This window comes from Anarrhichthys ocellatus, unplaced genomic scaffold, assembly GCF_004355925.1.
Source record: "Anarrhichthys ocellatus isolate YVR2014 unplaced genomic scaffold, GSC_Weel_1.0 scaffold33, whole genome shotgun sequence".
Taxonomy (NCBI): Eukaryota; Metazoa; Chordata; class Actinopteri; order Perciformes; family Anarhichadidae; genus Anarrhichthys; species Anarrhichthys ocellatus.
The window spans coordinates 3,716,986-3,724,195 of record NW_022280063.1 but is presented as its reverse complement, the minus strand read 5'-3'; the positions used below and the strand labels follow the sequence as shown (position 1 = coordinate 3,724,195).

At 44.1% G+C, this 7,210-nt stretch overlaps 1 protein-coding gene across 4 annotated transcripts in view; it reads right to left on the bottom strand.

The window, feature by feature from the left end:
- Positions 1-7,210, bottom strand: part of foxp2 (forkhead box P2) — a 95,015-nt gene that overhangs the window by 65,825 nt on the left and 21,980 nt on the right. The gene's annotated exons all lie outside the window — the stretch shown is intronic.

Here is a 7,210-nt window from a genome sequence, read left to right as displayed (position 1 = left end):
CACACACACACACACACACACACACACACACACACACACAAGAGAGACAGATAGTGACAATACTCGGCACCTGAGGGTGTGACTGTATGCATGCGTGTATCTATATTTGTGTGTGTGCCTACCACAGGTCCACAATGCCCTGTGCCCTCTCCCTGAGGGATACCAGCCCTGACCCTGGCTCAGCCTGTCCTGAACCAACTGGGTCGGAAGGAACCACGGCACCCCCGGCTACAATATCGACCGGGGCCCTCGCTGTGATCCGCAGCAGTGCAGGCGGCTTTAATGCTGCGTGAGCGAGGCTGCCGGCTTGCCCACACGCGTTTGACATCCCATAAATTGCCGGTGTCCCGCGTTTCAACACACCCACTATTTGATGCTATTTCCTCAAGCCATCATCTTCCAATGAGGGAGAACCTAGACCACTTATTATCGCGATAGGAAAAAAAGAGAGGAAGGCTGTTATTACCGTGGTAATATGCTGGTGATTCTGTAGACGTATAGCGTTTGGAAGGAAGATGACAGCGATACTAAGTGTTTAGGTTGTGGGGGTGGTGGAAAGATAGTGGAGAGACGGAGATAACTCGTCGGCGCTCTCTAAATTTACTGTTGCCGAAGATCGCTGATGGCTCCAACATTTCTATTAAGGTGGGAGGCTCAATAGAAAGAAAGGCATTTCCTGATGAAGGAAAGATAGACGCAGGCAGGCACTTTATTTGCAAAACTTCCGACCAACTCCAGCTTTTGTCTCATTCCTTGTGCAACCATAGCCTTTGCTTGCTATTCCTCTTCAGCTTGAGCAAATATTTACTCTCCAAATCTCGCACTTCACAAATCTGTCTCCTCCATCAGGTGCGGAATCTGAGAAACTGTCCCGACGACGCATCTGGCGCAGAGATTGGGAGAATGTCTGCCCTATCTTCGGAGAAGTGACACAGCAAAGGTGTAAGGAGAATTGAGCCTTTCGTCGCCTCAAACACATACTCTCTCTCGCTCTTGCACATACACACCAAACACACACCTATCATTAAAGGGAAAAGAAGCAGCCCTCCATCTTTGTTTGCGAGCTCTAAAAGCCCTTAATGTAGCCTCATTACCTGGCCTGTCTCCCGCTCTATCATGTGCAGTAAACACACACTATGACACTGGCCATCCATCTCATGGGAATACACAGCTGTCTGCTGTACTCCAACACTGTCTGGGGAACGCGGGGGAATTTTACACACACACACACACGCACACACACACACACACACACACACACAATCATAATCACCACACAGCGGGCTTTGACACTGGTTTTCGTAACGAGTCTGCAGGCCTATCCATTTTCAGTGTGAGGATGTTCTCCACTGTGTCTCGATCTAGAACACTGATCCATTCCCTCATTTTATATGCATGAGTTGCAAAAAAAAAAATATCGCAAAGAAAGGAGAAAAGAGTGACCTGTAAATCTGTGATCCCAGACGCACGTTCATCATCAGTTCGCATTTCAGGTGGCTGGCTGGAATTCTTTTTGGTTTGTGAGATCAAAATAAAAAAAATAATAATAGAAATTACATTTCACAGTCTGCTGACTCCTCACAGCTCTCTGATCAAGTCGAGATATGGTCACCATTTTAAAATAATCACAGATTATGTGCTTGAGTGAAATTAATTCATCATTGCCATAAGTTACTATGCATACAAAATAAAGAAGTAACTGGGCAAGGGCAAGGACTCACATATCCAATACTTCAGATTGCTTAATAAATCAAAATGCCACATATGTGCTGACGAAAAAAAAAAAAAAAAAAAAAATGGAACCACTGCATTTCAAAATGATGAATGTAACCTAAGACCAAATAATGAAGAGCAAAGAAGTCGAAAATAACTTAATCGGAAACTGTTTAGCGTGCCGTACATTTTTGCCTTCAAAGAACTGTTGATTATATGATCATATGTTTGTTTGTACTTGGGTGTGTACTGTAATTTTTTTGAATTAGTTGTCACAGCAAAGGGAGACCACATGCAATTTATTACAGCCTTCTGCTTCAAGCAGTGAGTTTGGAGTCGGAGATGGAAAAAAACGTCCACTTGGAGAGCTACGTTCGACAAAACCCAGTCCCACGGATTAAGTAAGGCATGCCAGGCTGCTGCCGTGCCTTAGAATTAAAAGCTTCCTTTTTGGCACTAAAAGGCCACCATAAAAGAGCATTAATGACTACTTCTTATAAACCTGTGTATGGTAATGGTTTCTGCTCTCAGATAGAGGAATTTCAAAAGTGTTTTCACCGGTGAATGAAGATTGCTTCGGAAGAAAAGGGGGGCTGAAGAAATCATATTTACAAAATCAGGAGTGGGGCCAAATGAAAAGAGATGAATATGAAAAATGGACTTTTCGGGATTAACATTATTCAAAGCAACAGAATCAAATGTGGTTATCTCCTGTCCAATGAGCCCTACATTGAGGAAAACCTCAGTCATATTTAAATTCTTCATTTGAGCTGACAATAAATCGTAGTTCTGTGATAGGAGACATTCAGTCAAGAATGTTCAGAACTTAATTCTCCTCTATTTACAATAAGGAGATGAGACAGAATAAGATAAAAGACAGACTATTTGCCACAGTGTGCGAGTGTCACTGAATGGTTGGGAGTGTGTGTGTCAGAGTCAGTGTTTGTGGAGTACAGAAAGGGGGAAAAAATGACAAAGAAAACCAGAGGAAAGGGTGTAAAGTGCATGTTCAATTGTAGAGTCTGCACAATGTCTTCTCAGAATCAAATGCAAGAGGCACTCATGAATAGTGTGCATGATGCTATGTTCATACAAATTCATTTTATATGAACACAACCAGCTCTGAAATACAACAAAACAGGTGTTGTACAAGGGCTATCCAATTACTACTAAAAGAGCGAATGATAGGCCAACATGAAAATGTTAAATTAAAATCAACAATGAATCATTCTGTCATAAAGGGGAAGAACATTTCAAGATGAAATATAATAATTTACAGTTTTTTCCTTTTTACTTGACTAAGCAGTAAATCCGCACTTCTTAAATATATGACTGTAGCGCAGCACGCCCCTAGCAGCAGAGTAAAAGAGGAGGAGAGAAACTCGGTTTTTTCCCCCCCTTGCATTTAAGCTCGTCCCATATCATTTACACGTTACACATCGGGCACCTCATTCTGCTGAAGCAGGAGACAGCACCCACCGCTGTGGCTGAGCGAGACAGTGACGAAAGCTGATCAGTCGGCTCTCATTTGCATATTTGCCAATTCCATTAATTAACTCGGCCCACCTAATCAGGGCTAATTGACCTATAAAGAGGGGAGGCCTCATTGTCTCGTCCAATCATCTTTACCAAGAGCAGAGGAGGTGTGCCGGTGAATGCAGGGTGCTTCCGACCTAACTGTATTTATAGACCCCCAATGCGTGGAAGTGTTCCACTCAGAAAAGACGTTATATCCCCCTACCTGAGCTGAAGCGATCAGGACTGAGCTGCTTTGACATGGAGCAAGAGTTGGAAAACAAAAAAGGAGAAAAATGGACAAATTCTTTTACACTGGTCTCGTGACTTGTCGAAGGGGGAGAAGAGAAAAATCAGAGGAACTAATCACAGTTGGATGGCCCGAGTCTCCGGTCCTCTCCGCAGCGCGGCAGATCCAGCGGACAGGCGCAGGGAGCGAGCGGCGGCTGGCGCAGCTACAGAGACATAGCTCATTGTGACGTTTCCAGTTATTTCTGGTTGATTAGGGCCATTATGTCTCCAGCTCTGATTTATGTTGTCATTCCCCTTCAGCAGTCCTGCATCGATAGATCTTAATGAATTGGTAAATAAGGGTGAAGATTGCAGTTGACAACACCGCAACATTCCTCATTCATACCAGACAAGATTTATGTAACCAATTAGGCGCATAACAGGGGAAGGGGGGGGGGGGACTGGTCAGGAGAAAAAAGAATCTGTCCACAGTAAAATTACTAAAGTCGAACCCACAAAGAAATAGATAATGGGCAGCCTTTAACAGCGGCTTAGTCACACTTTCCCCATGCCCGGTTGGGGACTTCAAGACTGCTCGGAAGAAAGGATCGCTCTCACTCCTCTTAGCATTAAGAAATTGATTTTACAAAAAAATATGCAGAGACCGGTTGACTGTGTACTGCCTGACAGCTTGACTTCACCTCTCCATTTAAAGAAAAAAAAACACACACCCGACTATTCAATCCACATCTGAATAATGTCAAAACCGAAAGATGATGATGGAATCAACAGATTAAAAATTAAGCCCTTGGCAACAAAGCACCACTTTGATATGGAAATATGAAATTCAAGAAGCCCCTGTGTCCACATGCCACGATCCAAAACAGAACCAATGAAAATGTGAAGTAAGGGGAGTGCATCTGTGTGTAGTAGGTGTGTGTGTCACGGAGGCACACAAATCAATTGTTCAATTACTGTTTGATACATAGACTAAGAAAAAAAAATAATTAGCATTTTTTAATAGTCTCATATTTCCATTATTTAATTTCTAAACACACGCAGTTCTAGGAATCTGTTAGCAGACAAATAAAGGCCTCTTTGTCATTAAAAAAAAATGCAGATAAAAGTGCTGATCATCAATAGCCAGCGACAGGCCAGGAAGACCCATAGGGCAGGAGTGAACAGAGCTGGAAAATTAAAGCAGAGTGATACGGGAGCCGGCTCCTTTCAGCCCCTCTCCCTTCAAGCACATGCAAATGAGAGCGTGCTGCTTAACTGCATCATTTATGTGGATAATAGCGGCATCATCATTACGGGAACTCAAATTAAATTACATCACAATTAGCATAACAAAGTGATTGGTTCAACTTTCAAAACAAATAACGCGGCTCTGCTAATGAACAGTGTTAATTGGCCAGTGTGCATTCTAAATAAAACATGTAGATAAACATGTGTTTTAGTTAAACTATTTTAAAATTCATTTCCCCCCCCCCCCCCGGCTTCTATTTTTTTTTTTTTTCAAACAAAATGAGACAGACGTGGACAGAGAGGGACTCAAACCTGAATATTGCCAGGGGGATTTGTAAGCTGAAATATAAAATGTGTAGCATTTAATTGTATTGCGCTAAAGAAGCTATTATATGCCAGACTCTGGAGAACAATGTAAATTATCTGCCTTCAAAATGGAGTTTGGCCAATTCTCCATGTGAACTAATCACATAGCTCATTATGCATTAGGGTATTAAATTATGAAGAGGAGTCCCTTTCGCATTCCTGCACAAAGCCCTATGAAATGTTAATAATATGCCCACAATAGCCCAATACCGTGCCATGCTCACCCTCATCAATATTTAAGTAAACAAATGATCCCACTCGCCTTTTGATAAAGATAATTAGTGCTTCACCGATTATCAGTCTCGTGACCTCTCTCCTCTCTTCAAACTAAAACATCTGCTCCAAAGATTTTTTTCTCCCCCCCCCCCCCAACACCAAGAGATGGAAGAAAAACAAATAAGTCAAACTTCAAGCAAAAGCGTTGCCCTCGCAAAACACACAACTGCAACCGATTCATATTTGACTGTTATTACCTTTTGAAAGGTTGTACAGTGGCCGTGCCCTTTTATTCTGTTTAACTACAATAGTAAATCCCCGTCCTCTTGATTTTAATGATCAATGATTAGCTTAGCAAGCAAGTGGCAACATCTGAAAAACACCACAGCTAATGCGAGAGCAGAAATTACCACAGTAAGTGAGTTCACAGACGCACGCGCACGCTCGCAACGGACACACAAACACAGAGCGGTGCGTGTGCACGCTCACTTGTATGCGTGCACTCGCACACGCACACACGCACACACACACACACACACACACACACACACACTGAGCCATTCATCAGCACTAATTAAGCAGCAGATTAACAGAGCCCGCAGACCGAGGCTGCACGGTTACACAGTGAGACACAGCCCGGCAATAAAACACAACCATTAAACACAGCCAAGAGCCTGGAGTCGACTACGGATGACACAGAATTGATGGATGGATGATGGATGATGGATGATGGATGGATAGATGGACAGTCTGCCTGACTTTTTTTCTTTTACCTGAAGGTGAGGAGTGCCAGAGAGCTTGACCAGAGAACAGAGTGCCTGCCTCTGCCAATGCCGAGGGAGTCTAGAAGCAACGGCCGCAAGTCTACTGGTGTCACCCCATGGAGAGGCAACACTATCTGTGTCATCACTTCAGCCGTGTTTATGGGGGATGGCATCATAAACAAGCCAGCTCCCCCCCCCCCGCCAGCCGCCACCACCCAGCCCCCGCCCCAGTATCCCCCCGCTCACTCTCTCTACTCTCCCTCTCGCCACCTCACCACCACCGTGCCATTCATGCATACTTAAATCAACCCTCGCCCCATTAAAAAAAAGAAAAAGAAAAAAAGAAAGCCCAGACGCCTCTCCTGACAATTATTCTATCATTTCCAGTTGTCACCGGGGCAATTACCGACCGGGGCCCCTTGTGCGGGTCGGACATACAGGCCCGATAGGAGAGGCTTGAGTTGGGGGAGAGAAGGAAAAGAGTGGGACAGCGGAGGGAGAAAGTGTGTGTGTGTGTGTGTGTGTGTGTGTGCGTGTGTGTGCATTTGTGTGTGTGCGCGAGTGTGAGTGGGAGGGGGGGGGGGGTAGTGTACAAAATGGAAATTTACGACAGAGACACGGTGGCTTCTTTCTCTCTCTTCACTGGAAATAATTAAACCATCATTTCTTATGCCTGCCGCTGATGAAATATATCACAATTACTGGAAAACACTACATATCATTTCATACCACATTTTATTGGAAATGAGAGACACGGCAATTATGAGTTAGACTTCTGTTTTGCTGTCTTTTAATTTAGGGCATTGCCTTCAAATGATTATATTTATTTATATTCGCTACTTTTTGCAAGTAAGCATAAAGAGGAATATTTTTTTATGAGAATTTGGGTGCAAATGTGTCAGAGCAACTGTGTGTGTGTGTGTGTAGGTCGCCTGTGTGTGTGTGGGTGGGTCCTGTGTGTGAATGAGAGAGTGTGTGTGAGGGGATCTTCACACGGGGAGTGCTGGGACTCCTTGCAGGATGCTCGCCGGCTCTCTCCCCTTGCACCTCGGCTGCACGCTTCCCCGGCTCACGCTCTAATCGCACATCTGCTTCTCTGAACACTCGATTTCTCTCTCTCTCTCTCTCTCTCTCTCTCTCTCTCTCTCTCTCTCTCT